Here is a 16,732-nt window from a genome sequence, read left to right as displayed (position 1 = left end):
ATTCACTTTTTTCTGGTTAATGAAATGGGATATTTGATTTTTTTTTCATTAGCCATGTCTCATTTTTTTGCAATGAGTATGTATTTTGAAGATTGCCTTTTAATAGCTTGAATGGCTTGACCTTAGATGCAGTAATTAGAAATTATTATGTTTCTTGATGGGTTGAACCATACTGATTATTGTAAAATTCAGCTGCAACCAACAACTCTCTTCACTAGAAACCACTTTCACTCATGTGTTAGTGTAGAGACAGGGAAGCAAGTGGTTTTTTCCATTTTATGCAAAAACAAATAAATAGAGAGCATTACTGTGATTTGACACTCAATTTAGCTATTTACCCTACTTCATCAACTTGCAAAACCACTGAGAGATCACTCACATTCACACATCCACACAAAATATTTATAGACACACATTATACACAAGCACTTTTGCACATCTTAAATGCATACACACATGTGTTATACCTCATTGAAGACCAGAATATTGTATGATTTATATCCCAAACCGTTCATGCATGAATTGAAAGAGCTAGCTCCTACTGTTTGCGCCCTCTAGAGCCGATGAGATCATGTACTATAACTTCTTGAATGATGCTGAATGTACTCTTTCTTGGTTTGTAAGCAGAATTACAAGATTGATCTTTCTTCTCCTTAAACATGGCACATGCATGGATGCATATGTTGTGCCTGTTGGAATTACCAACTGGTTTGACAGATTAATAGACCTGTACAGTTGTATGGAGAAGGTTATTGGTAGATACACGTGTAGGATGAATAAAAGAATCTTCAGCTTGGTGAAATAAGGCATCAAATTCACCCCTCCTTAGTATGCTTCATAGACTTTAGATATCATAACATATTTTCATTTCCGAGCGTAATGAGAGAACACATGTAAATGTATCATTCTTATATGTCAGCAACAATTGAAGACAGGTGCACTATTTGTAAAACATGAAATCATGAAATTTCTCATGATATTTCCTTTATATTCTGACATCATAAACTGCAGTAACACTGGCTTTAAAAATACATCACTTTTTCGAAGGATCATTTGAATACTCTCAGACTTTTCCGATCAATGAATTCTTTTGATAGTTTTGTAGTGACTGAATGCACATTTTATGCTTGGGGCAAATTATTCGCTATTAAAGGGTACAGCACCCTGAAGAATTCATGGAATGGGCAAACTTATATGAAATCAGCTACATGTCTTTCTCCGTGCGTAATGACGGAAAATATAAACTCTGCCATGCGAAAAGAGGTGCAGTTTTTGGTGTGAATGATAGATCTGATCCGATGGTTTCCATAGAAAAGAGGTTGATTGGGCTAATGCAGGCGTTTAATCGGCTTAAGTGCATAATGGATATGAGCAACAGGTGTGGATAAATTTGTTTTTGCAGGTAAAGATGTTGACAGGCTGTATAGGGAATGAGACAAAGTAGATTGTGATATAAATATATCGTGTTAACACTTTTTTTTTCAGTTGTAACCTCAAAAAATAGAGGAAGTGCTCGTAGGATGTGGAAAAACAAAATTGTAAAAAATGTCATGTCAGAGGGTTTTGTAAACAAATATTTACTTGATCCAAAAGAAGGGGGAGTGATACTACCTTTCTTTTAAAGAAGGATGAGAAAAAAATTCTTTGCTGTACATGTACAATACTGGCCATTTTTAGCTCACCTGAGCCAAAGGCTCAAGTGAGCTATTGCGATCGCCCTTCGTCCGGCGTCCGTCGTCCGTCGTCCGTCGTCCGTCGTGCGTCGTGCGTAAACTTTTTACATTTTCATCTTCTTCTTGAAAACCCCATGACCGATTTTCATCAAACTTGGCAGGTAGCATCCCTAGGGGGTTAGGAACTCAATTTGTTAAAATGGGCACCATGCCCCACCCAGGGGGCCCCCAGGGGGGCCCAAACCCCCCAAAATTAAGGAATCTGTAAAAATCTTCTTCTCTAGAACCAGAAGTGATAGAGCTAAGTTAATACTATGACTTAGTACATTGATGACTGTAGTTTCAAGTTTGTTCATGGCAGAATCAGGGGTGCCCCCCTTGGGACCCAGGGGAGGGGGGTGGGGGAGGGTTCTAATGGGGCCTAAATTGTACATTTTCATTTTCTTCTTGAGAACTCCATGACCCATTTTCACCAAACTTGGCAGGTAGCATCCCTAGGGGGTTAGGAACTCCATTTGTTAAAATGGGCACCATGACCCACCCAGGGGGCCCCCAGGGGGCCCAAACCCCCCAAAATTAAGGAATCCGCAAAAATCGTCTTCTCTAGAACCAGAAGTGATAGAGCTAGGTTAATACTATGAGTTAGCACATTGATGACTGTAGTTTCAAGTTTGTTCATGGCAGAATCAGGGGTGCCCCCCCTTGGGACCCGGGGGGGGGGGGGGGGGGGGGGGGGTGAGGAGGGGTCCTAATGGGGCCTAAATTGTACATTTTTATCTTCTTCTTGAGAACCCCATCACCCATTTTCAACAAACTTGGCAGGTAGCATCCCTAGGGGGTTAGGATCTCAATTTGTTAAAATAGGCACCATGCCCCGCCCAGGGGGCCCCCAGGGGGCACAAACCCCCCAAATGAAGGAATCTTTAAAAATCTTCTCTAGAATCAGAAGTTATAGAGCTGAGATAATACTATGAGTGAGTACATTAATGACTGTAGTTTCAAGTTTGTTCATAGGAGATCCAGGGGTGGCCCTCTTTGGGGTGGGGGGGGGGGGGGTGGTTGGAAGGGTCCAAATGGGGGCCTGAATTGTACATTTTCATCTTCTTCCTGAAAACCTCATGATGGATTTTTGTCAAACTTGGCAGGTAGCATCCCTAGGTGGTCAGGATCTCAATTTATCAAACTGGGCACCATTCCCCACCCAGAGGGCCCCAGGGGGCCCCAATTCCCCCAAATTAAGGAATCTTGAAAAAATTGGGCCCTTATTGTACATTTTCATCTTCCACTTGAGAATGCCTCGTCAAATTTTGGTAGAGCTGTGAATAATTTAGATTAGTGACTGCGTGAAAGGTGAACTTGCGATACTCAGGTGAGCGCTAGACCCCCGGGTCTCTTGTTGTAAGATGCCAGTGCCCCAGATACATGCCTGGGGTGAATTGCTCGAAGTGAGTTGAAATTTATTTGTGTTTTGAACCAGATGACAGCTGTCACAAAGTGCAAAAGCTTAATTCTTTCTGTTTTGGCAATAAAAAAGTTGATGTGAGATTTTATGGTGTCAGCACCCTCAGGAAATCTTGAATTTTGTTCCCATTTACTTTGTGCAGTCAAACATTCACACACAATGTTTGTATGCATGCTTGTATGTGTGAGTGCACATGTGCTTTTAAATTGATGACCTTGCCCTTTCATGTAGCATCAGTGATAATGTTGTAAGACTCAAAGTTTAAAAGCTTGATGAAAATGATGAAAATATCATCTTGATTGAATATCAATTTTCTCGTAAACTGTGTGCTTAGAAACATCTGTATGAAGTGCCTTAAAATGTATTTGTTATGAAATTATTATCAAAATTCATCAGTGGTTGCTATTATATATTCTAAAATTTAGTTGATGTGCACATTGATAAGTTCTAGCTTGATTCAAACTATAATGAAAGTCAACAGTGTATTTGAAGCTTTACACAGATAGGAAATGAAGCTTTATTACCCCAAATTGTTTACAACTACCCCGCTCCACAAAAAAAAAGTAAGCGAAATTCGTTTTCGTATTTGTTATTATTGTCATTATTATTGAAATTTTTGAGATAGAACTGCAGGTAGCCACTGAGACTGCTGTCACTATCACATTAAAGTACAGTTGAACCTCTCGTATCCGGACAAGTCGGGACCGGGGCTCATCCGGATAAGGGATTTGGCTGGATACGGGAGACTCAATGCTCTATACATGTCCATATACATACACATGTACTGATGTAGCCCATTGTAGTACCACATGTAGTAATGTGTATACTGCAACCTTTTCATTGTTACATTTAGGGATGTTTGGGGATGTTAAAATGTCTGAAGGTAAGCAAATTGGAAGGAAATTTGATTTAATGTATGTTAATCATGTTGGAAGTAATATGTAATTCATGTGTGTTTGTGTAGGAGTTCTCAAAGAGTTGGGAATCCCCCTTTCCTCCCGTAATTATTTTTTAAAAAAATCACGGCGAGATTGCGTCCGTATAATAGAGAGATCCGGATAAAGGGAGGCCGGATAAGAGAGGTTCAACTGTATGAAAGTTCGATGTGATCACTATTTTGAAGTGATGAATGAAAGTCCCTTGTGCAGGGACCAATAAATTTTTGTTGGACTTTCTGGACATGTGAGTCAAAGATGTTGATTTAAAGACGTTGATTTCTTGCAGTTGATTTTCCAGGAAAGGTCACGAGTGGGTCAATTTGTTAGTAAGAGAGCCTCCACCTTCTAGGTACTAATCTTCACAACACTGTGTCAGTACATACAGGGGGAATCTGTCAATAGGGACCAGAAAGGAAGAGGGTATAAGGGGGTGGGGGGGGGGGGGTGATGGGGGTGGGGAGGGGGATCCACTTTCTCCTGTGATAGAGGAAGAGCTTCCACTTTCATTGAGAGAGATGCTTGAAGTGCAAATATATGTCTCAGAGACGCAGAATGTGTCGGTACAAAAGGTTCCTTGTCCAGTACCAGGAGCTGAATAGACCTACAAAAAGAAGAGAAAAAAAAATCAAGACCACTGTTTGAACAGGTTATCCACTGCAATGTGTGGTCATCAATTATAGGCCTATAGAAATGCGTCGAGGTATATGTCCAGAGTATATTTGTGCAGCGACTGACTGCTATGAAAGGGGTAGACTGACGGAGGCACGTGGAGAAAAAAGTTGGAAAGTTTTGGTAGAAGCAGGGATGTGCAAAGTTTCTCTCACTCCTTAATCTTTTGAATTTCTGACTCGCATCTTAAGTCTCTGTCTATGTGGTACTGTATACGGCATTTTGTGTGGTTTTTATTTTTGCCAATTTCATGAATCTGGTACTATTCGCGAATTAAAAAAAAAAAAGATAAATTATCAACTTTGATCCTGACATGAATGCGACATTCATGCATACATTTCTCCATTAATTATTGTACTCCAATCGTAGCGACTTGAAACACTTTTGAAATTGTCGGAAAGTCATGATTCTTGAAAAGTTATAGACGTGTTAAAAATATGGTGAATACAGTAGTATAATTCTCCCATAGGGTGAGTTTATGGTAATTAATTAAATGGAAAGTTTCCTGGGCCCTGTTTTATGAAGAGTTAAAATTGATTATAAAGTTGATTTCAACTGTAAGTCTATGGCAACCTGTGTGGTAAGGAAATTTAAAATTGATTTTATCTTTTGATAAAATGGGGCCCTGATGACTAATATTTAGATATAGCAAATGCAGGAAAATTGATGAAACCAAGCAGCAAAAGTTCTGAGAAAATTGGACAATCCATTAGCTATTCATAAAGCTGTGATTATAAGTTGGTCGGAGATGAGGAGACGAGAAGATGTTGATGATGAAGAAACACTAAGAAATTCCTTTCCTGCATCCTTTCAGCCAATCATCCACATTTTCTCAGCCTTTCAGCTTTCAATTTTCATGATACAACTACAGATTACCATAAAAGTCGGATCTAGCGTAAGTGCTTATAAAGTATTCCCTTTGGTATCCCTGCAACCACACCTCCCCCATAAAACAAAAACAAAACAAAACAAAACAAAACAAAACAAAACAAAACAAAACAAAACAAAACAAAACAAAACAAAATAAAACAAAAACAAATCAAGGAACCAAAATAGCAACAAAGTAGAATATGAGTGTCTGGTGAAAAGAAGAAGAAGGAGGAAAAAAGAAGAAGAAAAAAACATGTTGCCCCTTGTGGTGATGAAAATTGGATGCGGTCAGCTGGGGTCAAACGTTAGAATGTAAACATAGCCAGAGGATGCACTGGGATGGTGATGTGGATTGGAGGAAAACAGTCAATGGGTGTGGAGAGGAGGAGATGGAGGAGGAGGAATATGAGGATGAAGATCAGGATGATAATGAGGAAGAAGAGGCTGAGGAGGATGAATATGAGGATGAGGATGAGGAGGAAGAGGAAGAGGTGGAAGAGGAATATGAGGATGAAGATTAGGATGATGATGAGAAGGAAGAGGCTGAGGAAGATGAATATGAGGATGAGGAAGAGGAAGAGGTGGAAGAGGAATATAAGGATAAAGATGATGATGATGAGAATGATAGAAAGAAGAGGGGAGGAAGATGAAGATTGAAGGAGAGGATGAAGAGAAGGAGGAAGAAGGGAAGAGGAAAAGGAGGAAGAGGAAGAGAAGGAGTAGGAGGAGGGAGAGTAGGGGAGGAGGAAGAGGAAAAATAAGGGGAGGAGGAAAAAGAGGAAAAGGAGGAGGAGAGGAGGGGAAAAGGAGAAGATGGAGGAAGAGGAGGAGGGAGAGGAGGATGATTATTGCAGAAGCGCAGGTATCCATGAAGAGATAAAAACACATCAAGAAGAGTCAAGGAGCATGAGAAAAACAAACAAACAAACAAAGGAACAGGAAAGATTGGAGGAGAGAGGCAGGAGTGACAGAACAGAGGTACAATCCCTTGAAAGAAATAAGAAAGGAAGAACTGAAGGAAGAGAGACAGAGTAGAAAGAATATATCAGAATGAAAAATAGCAGAAATGAGAGAAAGTGAGCTAGAGAATGATCAAGAGAATGAATTAGGAGAGGAGAAGAGAATGAATGTGGTGACATATGATATAAGATGGCAAAGGGGAGGAAAAACAGGTGCACAAGGAAAAGAAAATGGAGAAAGGGAGGGATTGAGAGCAAAGAGAAAGAAGATGATGCAGATATTATGAGTGTATTTGAAGTGGAAGGGTAAAAGGATGATGTGGAATGGACCAGAACGGAGAGTAAGAGGGGATCGAAACAATGTGGGTGTGAGCATCAAACCAAGTGAGGGCCTGTCACCAGCCAGTCTTGTTTTTAACCTTTTTCTCATTTTTTGCCCCCACTTTCTTTCTCGATGTACGTCAGCCGAATAGAGAGAGAGAGAGAGAGAATTTCTCCTTGACATTGGGAATGTAATGTCTATTTTGTGTTTCAGTCTGAGATGTGATGTCATCAGGGCATACTTTTCTTATCAGCCATGGAGCATACTTTGGTGACACATAATAGGCACATGTGACTATGAGTATCAAGAGCGTAGCCTAGGTTCCAGGAACTCTTAAGGGACTATCTCACTGAGCGACGAATACTTGCGAACATAGGGAAGTTTGGATATCGCCAGGGTGCGTAAAAGGTTGCAAAAGGTTGTTAAAGGTTGCAAGTAAATGTGCAAAACAGTTTTCCTTGTTGCAAACAGTTGCTTTTGTTGCAAATAAATGTTGAACATGTTTACATATATGGTAAAACATTACACATCCTGGCCCGAATTCAAGAAGGTGGTACAAATGAAACCATGGTTTAAACCATGGACAAAAACCATGGAGCGCCAAGTGTCGCACGAAATATTTCGATATGAAATTGGTCATTTCGTTGACAAAATGACCGTTTCGTAACGAAATTATCATTTCGTGGACGAAATGTTCATAAAGTTACAAAATGTTCTCATTTCATTACAAAATAATCATTTCATCGACGAAATGACTGATTTCGTAACGAAATATTCCATGTGACACTTCGTGTGTTCAAATCAGTACCAAAGTGTATGTCTCCTCATGCTAAACTACCTGAGAGCAGTTGTGTACTGACAACTTGTGATAAAGTCGTCTGTATGAAACTTTTTTGTCTGTGTTGGGATGTGGGATGGAATATCGGCATCCATCTGTCTTGTGGAACAATTGTAGACACCCAACATTTGTCTGTATGCTATCTTGCAAAAAGGTTATGTGAAAGTGCGATCATTGTCATTCTAAGCCTCTTCAGGACTTACAGGAGTATTATGTTAGAAAGGAATGAAACATCCTTGCCTGCGAGGCGTACTCGAATCTACTAGGGACAAAATGCTTCCAGATACAAGAATTGATGATAGAGCCTGTTCTGGGGTGCAGTTGTCATGGCAACTCCTGAAAGATGGAGGCTGTTGGTAGGAAGCTCTCCTCTTCTGCCCTGCTTGCTCCGAGTCAAAACAGTACTAGGCACAATAAATCATCACAAGCCCCCAAGTCTCCTGGATGTACTGAACTGTTTCAAATGTTATGACTAGACGCCCTTCTACTGATCTACGTGCTCTGTCCCCGCCGTGAATGCACATCAAAAGCTAAGGCTTACTCCTTGGGAGTGATGTCTTCAACTTTGCCCCATGTAGTCGCGACTTTCTGCCTGTCAATAGGACTTGAGCACATGTAGTCACGACTTTCTGCCTGTCAGCAGGACTTGAGCACGTATGCTGAACGGTACTGAGAACCGATGCCAATTTCTCTAGACCAGATGTACCTCTACCAGTGTGCACACATGCTTGATGCAGGCCCAGGAACTAATATTAGTTGTTCCAGGCAAATTTTATCTTTACCATTTACATCTCCTTGTAAAGTCATTGAAAGGAGATACTGTATACGCCAAATATTTCGCGAGGCTTTTATTTTCACAAATTTCGCGAGTCAGGTGCTGTTCACAAGATTAAACTGTTAATGACTGCTACTAATAATAAACTTAATAAACTGCTACTAACTGTTGTATTGCTCTGAGTCAAATTTTCCAAACATGCCTTGAAATGAGGCCAGTTTGAGCAAATATGACAAAAAGAAACCTTTACAGAAGACTTTTACAGGTCTTGAAACTGAGGATTTCATACTGTAGGATATTCAAGATTATTCAGTCGTAACACTTTTTTTTTTTTTTTTAGCTTCGTAGTGTTTTGTTTGCATTCTAAATTGTGTTGAAGTATCATAGGAATATCATTACACCAAGGCTATTTGTGGTGACACAAAACTCTCTAAGACCAGGGGTGTATCCAGGATTTTTTCTGGGGGGGTCGTAATCAAAGTTTTTGGACCTTTACCTTTGCGAGGGAGCGGAGCGACCGAGCGGGGGGAGGGTGTGGGAGGGGGGTGTCCCCCCTCCCACAGTAGGGAGTTTTTGAATTTTATATCTTAAAATGGGGCCATTTGGTGCATACAAAAGTGACTTTTTCAGCATACTTAAAAAAAAAAAACACCCATTCATCATGTTAAAATTGGTGATAAAACCTGTGTTGGCCACTTGTAAGTTCGTTAATCGGTAAGTTGAAAACTGCATAAGTGCATTTAAAAAAAGTTGCTAACTAGCTAACCTTACACCTTCCTAATACATAGACCCCAGGGTAAAAAGCCCTCGAAAAACAGAAATTGTCTTTTACAAAAAGTGGACCTTTTGAAAATTTGGGGGGGGGGGGGGGTCGTACGACCCTCCCGACCCCCCCTTGCATACACCCATGCTAAGACTATCTAGAGAAATAGAAATCAAGGTCTATGTTGTGAGTTGATCTAGACAACCATGCATTCTCCAACGTTTGATGCTATCCAGCAGGTCACATTAAAAGTGAAGGAGGACTGGAGGAGCATTTTCATCAAAGAGGCTGAGTGAAATCATATTTGAGATTTGATGCATGAAGCTGTATACTTACTGCTGAGTGACATACACACAGACACACATTAGAAAAAATATTAGAGAAACAGGTGCAACATTTTATGACGAAAATTGTAATAACCGCAAGAGAATGACTGATTTTTCGAAATTCCTTTCTCCCTGCCTCTACGATCACTGGAATCCATGTTTGAGTTTGGAAGAGAAATAGAATCACTACATGTGTTTTGCCTTGCCCAAGTTCGCAACACCACCCGCTATTGTGAATACCCCCCCCCCCCCCCCCCCCCCCCCTCATCACGGTTGTGGGATTTGAAATGAAGTTGTTGCAGCATGCTGCCAGGATGACATACTGTAGTTTGGTCACAAAATCCCGTTTGCTCTACAGCTCAACCTGAAATATTGTGATTTTCATGCCAAGGCTGTTTCTTTAACGTAAGCATCTTGCTTTGGACTACGAAGCAGTTGTGTGTTTGCCCTTATAGCATTGAATGACTTCTTTATCCTTTGCTTCTGTGTTTCATCTTTGGAGCTGCAGAAGGTGTGGTTTTAAACTATGGCCTAACTTCCCAAAATGTCAGATATTAGCCCTTTTGTACAATTTATAGCTGATGAAAACCTACTGACTGTACAAAATATGAAATTATCTCAAAGCAAAAATTAAGTGGAAATATTTTCATAATCTTTGCTTCATTTCTAGTGTTGTAAAGAGTCCATTCAAACTTGTCAGCAAATGTAGTAGAGCTAACTTTGATGGTACTGTAAAGGCAGAAATATTCAAGGTGTGCAATGTTTGCAAATTGAAGCCAATGGCCTCTTTAGCGGCATGAAATCATTTTGCGTATTGCCACCGGCATTCATTGCAAATTGTGCGACGACACCTTTCACATGCATTTTACTTTCACAAATCCTGGCTCCTTGTGAAATTTGTGAAGTTTCGTGCACTCAAAAATTTTGGATGTTACAATACTCTTTAGAGATTAAAGGGATCGTATAGTTTCGGTTGAGACCTAATTTCAGGTTTCTAACATTTTTTGGTGAGATGATGAGAAACCTCTTATGAAATATGAAAGAACATGTACTTCTCTGAGGAATTCAATGTTTATTTGATGAAAATTGGTTTTGAAATGGCTGAGATATCCAAAAAAGAGGGATTCTAATAAAGTGTGGGACCCACACTTTATTACGATCGCTTTGTTTTACTTTGTTTTTGGATGTTTCAGTCATTCCAAACCCGATTTTCATCAAATAAACTTTGAATTCATCTTAAAATAGTATTTTCTGTACTATATCATAAGTGTTTTCTTGGTATCTCGCAAAAAGTTAAAAGCCATTTCTCATCTCCACCAATACTGTAGTATCCCTTTAAACGTGTCATGGAATATCACATGCCACACACGTGTTCATGCTCTTTACTTTAAAGCAACAATCATATTTTTTTTAATCAATCATGCAGATAAGAGACAAAAATTGAATGTGTTTTTAAGCACAATAATTTTTTTTTTTTTATGCTGCTTGATATTGCAAGGGAGAAGGAATGCCTATTAACCCGTTCCATTTGGGAACCGGGTAGCGTGTGTATTAGGTCTATGGGGATTTCAGAATTCAGTATGGAATGGGTTAAAGGCAGTGAATGTAATGCAGTGTTCAACCTCACTCCATTGATGTCACCTTTCGTGCGCCCTCCCATCAAGCCCCGCCCAGTCATACCGTTCTATGGTCGCCATATGTTCAGAAGCACAATGGACACAAAGGAATGCTGATTCGTTTTCGAGTTCTAATTCGAAACGATGCTCTAGTGAACGTCGTTTGGCTTTACGTCTTTTCGTTATACCTCATTTCGTTACTCAGCGTTTAGACGTATAAATTCGTCGTATAGCTATGCCGTTCTAGTATAAATTTTTTGCATCTGAACACCCTGTATGAGTCAGATTGAGGATGTAAGGTCATCATTGTAAAGGAGAAGGATAGAAAGCTCACTAAGGGTGTGTTTATGCTCAATTTGCGAAGGCAGAATCAGCGTTTTGAAACGCTGATTCAAAACGCTGATTCAAAATGCGCACGGGAGCACTGTTTATGCTCACTTTCTTCGAGTCTTGGAAAGAGCGTTTGCGATTGCTTTGCTGACCTCAGCAGAGGCAGGTCAAATTGGGGCGCGTGCTTTTTTTGAAGTTCTGGCCTGAGTGTGTGTATTGTTCATGTTCCGTAGCATGTCTAATAAAATTTCGATTGCTTTTACGCACATACATGAACTGTAGACAATGATAGGAAATACGAGTATTTATTTCATCTACAAATTTTGACAAAATCGGAATGTATGATATGTAGTGAGCTCTTCATGCATTAATATGTCTGTCACCGTGTACAGTAATGTACCAACAGGGAGCTCGAGGGATCAGCACTTCCAGCACAGTACAAGGTCAGCTGGCCTGGCGCGCGAATTTCAAGTGAACCGGAAAGGCGATGGAGATGACGTAATTTAAATGCGTTTGTGATGTGAGTTGCGTAAACTTATGCTTCCCCGTCAAACGTGATTAGTCAGAAACGCCGGTCGTAAACGCACTATTTTGTGCGTTTTGAAACGACGTTTTGAAACGGCGTTTAGATCAAAATGAGCAAGGACGCAACCACGTTTTGAACTAAACGCGTATCAAAACGCTGATTCTGGCCCGAAAAGGGGAAGCATAAACACGGCCAAAGTACCCCAAACCGTACATGGCCTTTAAGGGACCCCGCTACCCATACTGGCAAGTGAAGAAAAATGGAGACATTCTCTTGGAGATGCAGAGATGCTCATATAGATAGGTCTATTGACGACTGTCCTTGGTTTTCCCTTTTGAAATGAGAACATTTCATGAATCTTGAGACCAATATTTCACTCCCTCTAATGATCAGTGATTTATGCCATTCAGTAATGATTTCTCATTATTACCTCTCCCCTGAAGGCTTTTCTCTCTAAAAGAGAGCCTCCTCTAGAGATAAAAAAGAAAATATGGGTTTTATTTTTTCTGTAACTGTAAGTAATAATTCATCAAAGAAACACTCTGAAATATTTGAATCATTTGCGGCGATGCGACGAAACTCTCCAGATTGATCAAATTGCTTCATAAGTTTTCCTGACTACAAGAAGTTTCAGAGAAAGAACAGATTTCATTCATGTCATTTTCAGATCCACCCAATTCAGACGGTGGTGTGTGCTTGAATAAAACTTTGATAATTTAATACGTCCAGTAGACACACTTTGCTACTTCATGATTTTTTCAAAGAATCATATAGGCCTGAAAACTGAGCTCACTTTTGTTTTCTGTGTTGTATCTGTTTATTTAGATTCGTAAATATTTGATCAGATGAACAGACTGGCAGTAGTTTCATCAAAATTTAACTTGATTACAGGGTGCTACATAACTTTTTTTTACCACTTGCCCAGTCGGGCAAGCAGATTTTCAGATTGTTGCAAAACACTTGCCCAAACATGAATTTTACTTGCCCGAAAAGAAAGTCCAAAGATATAAGAAAATGATATAGAAAATCCCTTAAAAAGTCAAATACTTGATGAAACACAATCATTTGAATTAGGAGCACATAAGCAAAGTAACAAACTTGGTTCAGTAGAGTGTTGGTGTTGTATTGCATTAAGACTTCTTCACATATGTGTTGGGAAGTAAAGGTGGCTTCAAAACATTTTGCTTGCCCAATTCGGGCAAGCATTCTTTCTCATTGTTCCACAACACTTGCCCAAAATTGATTTTTACTTGCCTCGGGCAATCGGGCAAGTGCTTATGTAGCACCCTGGATTAGAAGTTAACCTGTTGAGGATGGGCTGATTTTGCTAAAACATGCATTTCCCCTTGACGCCTGCCCGGGTATACTGAACTCGGGACTACACTGTAGTCTTTAACAGGTTGATGGGATCCTAAAACTTGGCATGTTCTTATAGAGTGACATATGTTACAACCACTAACCCTCCCATGAGTTTGTGGGTAATAAAATGTTGTGTCAATTTTTTATTTTAATCAGGAATGAAGCAATTACAACTATAAATATTACAACACTAACTCTCCCATGAGTTTGTGCTAAAAATGTTGTGAATATCATATTTCTTTTTATCGAGAATGAAGCAATTATAATGCTTTCCCTTTAATGTCATCATTAGTGTGTTACAGCACCATAACAAAATTTGATGCAAAGGTTAACAGTTTCTCATTTGGGTAAAATATCAAAAGAGGAATTCTGTAGATATTTGTGAGTAGGTCAGTGGTAGACTCATAAGGTCATGATATAACTTTATGTAATTTGCATAATTATGTAATTGCTATAAAAAATAATTGATCCTAATCAAATCATTGGCTGAGAGCAGTCACATAACCAGTCTCTCATTTTGCGTATCATATACAACGAAAATAAGTTTCTAATACAACTAAGTTACTAATACATACTCACTGACGTCACAGCGTAGATCATACTTTGGAAGTGCGCCCTCAATCAGTTACAACAGTTACAAACGTGTGCTCAATCTCTATTAAATTCCCTGTAAACAAGATCGTCTTCAGTGTGTTTGAAACATTACTTTGGGCATCATGGCTTTTGAGCAAGTTCTACACGTAGCTGACTGACTGGTATTTACCCATAGAGGTTAATTAAGAATAGTTCTTATTTCCATTTTATAAAACAAATAGTGCATAATGCATGTCACACCATTGAACATACCCTTGAGTGTGCTACATCTCTACTGATGCACTCTTACTTATGTATTATTTATTCATATCACAGTTTATGAAAATGTGTGGATATAAAAAAGTCTTTAGATTTTTGCTCTCTGTCTGATTGGAAGAAAAATTTCTACCTTTCTATAAATTTGTGTGACATTACTCCCTTATTTAAGCTGTCGTGATCGTGGTATGGAGTGGCACTTTAAAGTTGTCTTGATCGGGCGGTGTCGTCTGGCGGAGGGCCTACGTGTGGAACAGGCACGAGGGTGTGAATAGAGGCTTGTGCTGCCTTGTTGTCTGTTACGAGAATCTCATTCAGTCTTTGGATGCTTTGCCTGAGGCTGGGGGATTTTAGTTTTTAGTTTTTTTCCCCAGCTTTGACAGGTCATCAGAATCCAGGGGTGCCCGATGTTCCCCTCTCCTTCACAGTTTGTCTCCCCCCCCCCCCCTTACTCTTTCATCAAGTCTTCATAAAACGGTCATGTCAGAATTTCTAATCCTTCCTTTATCTTTCTCCCGGACTGAATAGTGGAACACGATGCATGGAAGAGGTCATGGCTCTGGCATTGAATACTTGGATCCTCTCATGTCCTCATCTTTTTGGGCTTGGAGTTAAGCAGAAAATGCAAGAGAGAGAAAAGAGAGATATCTAGAAGAGAAGCGATAAAGGAATAGAGATAACTTGTCTAGAGTTTAACCATTGTAATGCATCAAAGAATGGCAATAAAAAGGTCTTTCAGCTCTGCGGTATTAGGCCATATTCTGCTACAGATTTGTCAGATGTTTAATGCCGTGTTCTTCTTTACGTGCTTGAAATTCAATGGAAAATTCATGTATCCACATGATTTAATGCCGGTAAGCCTTTGAGACATGCCCTGGTGAAGTTTAACAAAGTTTGGGTGGGCTTTTACCAAATGGATGTCATCCAGAGTACGCTTGCACTTTTCTGTGCTGGCGCATCATGAGGAGTATGATCAGAACTGACATGTTCTCGAAAGGAACACCTGATGTTAACTTTGTGAGGACAATTTCTCTCAAAATAAGGTACTTTTGGGGATGACACAACATTTGCTCCTGTGACAATTGCTCCATTTTTATTTTTCTGAGGACTTAGGGTTATGGTTAGGGTTGTGATAGGGTTTAAGGTTTAGGATTAGAGTTAGGTTTATGTTTATTGGTAGAATTTATGTTTTGCTTAGCGTGCAGATATTTTGTGGGAGCAATTGTCGCGGGAGCAATTGTCGCAGGAGCAAATGTCATGGAACCACTTTTGGGATACCTTGCATTGTCGGCTCAGAAGCAAAAGGGCATCAGCACTACAATGCAAGGACAGTGAGATTAAAGGACAAGTTCACCTTCATAAACATAAGGATTGAGAGAATGTAGCAATATTAGTAGAACACATCATCGAAAGTTTGAGGAAAATCGGACAATTGGTTCAAAAGTTATGAATTTTTGAAGTTTTTGTGCAGTACCCGCTGGATGAGAAGACTACTGCAGTGTATGAATAACTTAGATGTCACATGCGTACAACAATATAAGGAAAATATAAAGAGAATTTCACAAAATTTCATCTTTTGAAAAAAGTACACATTCCCCTAACTCGTTACCGACAAATGTTATGGGCAATATTATTCCCCCTGCCTCTAGAAAGAGGCAAGTCAAGTGCTGTTTTATTATGCGAAAAAAGTGAAAATATGTTGAATTTTCTTTTACATTTTCTTTATACTGTTGTACGCATATGACTCACAAGCCGTAGTAGTCTCCTCATCCAGCGGTTCCAACACAAAAATTTTAAAAATTCATAACTTTTGCATCGATTGCCCAATTTTCCTCAAACTTTCATTGATGTGTTCTACTAATATCGTTGCATTTTCTCAATCCTTATGTTTATGAAGGTGAACTTGTCCTTTAACAAGCTACTGCTAGGCTTGCAGTACAATAAGTGGCTCAAAATACCACAAAATCAATTTCTGTACATTCTCCTAACTTGCTGACATCGTTTCAGATTGTAATGATGCAAGTCAGACGATGTCATTACCGGTACCAATCTTTTTCACTTGATCTAATATCCGGTCCAAAGCTGTATCAAGACATCAACTCCCTGTTTGAATGTGACCCAGCTGAATTTGACTTTGATAAATAGATTGAAATCAAATCATCTTCCTGTTTTCGTGTCACTTTGATTAATTTTGATTTTAATACGTGGAGTGAAATCAAATCATCTTCTTATTTTGAGTGTCACTCAGTTGAATTTTGACTTTATCAAATGGAGTGAATTCAAACCAATGTGATGGTAAAGATTCTGTTCAGATTGGACTTAAAATAAAAAAAGATGACTGATTGTTGATACTTTTTTGACCCCTTCCGAGATCATCACGATTTCAGTGATTTCTTTCCATTCGTTTATCTTGCTGTCCATGTTTATCTGTAAAGTAAACATTCCATTCCATATGGG

The 16,732-nt window shown here is 39.4% G+C and overlaps 1 protein-coding gene across 1 annotated transcript in view; it reads left to right on the top strand.

The window, feature by feature from the left end:
• LOC139729184 (zinc finger protein GLIS3-like) overlaps positions 1–16,732 on the top strand; it is a 155,453-nt gene that overhangs the window by 34,593 nt on the left and 104,128 nt on the right. The window lies entirely within an intron of this gene.

Source organism: Diadema antillarum, unplaced genomic scaffold, assembly GCF_040938485.1.
Source record: "Diadema antillarum isolate AM-2024a unplaced genomic scaffold, OU_Dant_1.0 seq00000222_RagTag, whole genome shotgun sequence".
NCBI lineage: Eukaryota > Metazoa > Echinodermata > Echinoidea > Diadematoida > Diadematidae > Diadema > Diadema antillarum.
Note: the sequence above shows the minus strand (reverse complement) of the source record. Positions and strands in the feature narration are given on the sequence as shown.